Genomic DNA, 214 nt, shown 5'->3' with positions numbered 1-214 from the left:
CCCAGCCGGTGTCTAAAGGGGAGAGAGCAGCAAGAGCGCGGCCCGACCCTCAGCCCCGGGGAGGATGGGCACAGCAGAGATGTGGGCATGGGGAAAGCACCAGCTGCAGGGGCCGGCTGCCTTGCTGAGCCAGGGCACACGGGAGGCGAGGTGGGCACCCAAGTTACGTGGGTCCCCTCGCATGGACTTGCTCCAAAGGTGGGGACAAGCTGCT

Source organism: Cariama cristata, unplaced genomic scaffold (assembly GCF_000690535.1).
Source record: "Cariama cristata isolate BGI_N322 unplaced genomic scaffold, ASM69053v1 scaffold14916, whole genome shotgun sequence".
NCBI lineage: Eukaryota > Metazoa > Chordata > Aves > Cariamiformes > Cariamidae > Cariama > Cariama cristata.
The sequence above is the reverse complement of the archived record's forward strand: the minus strand, read 5'-3'. Positions refer to the sequence as shown.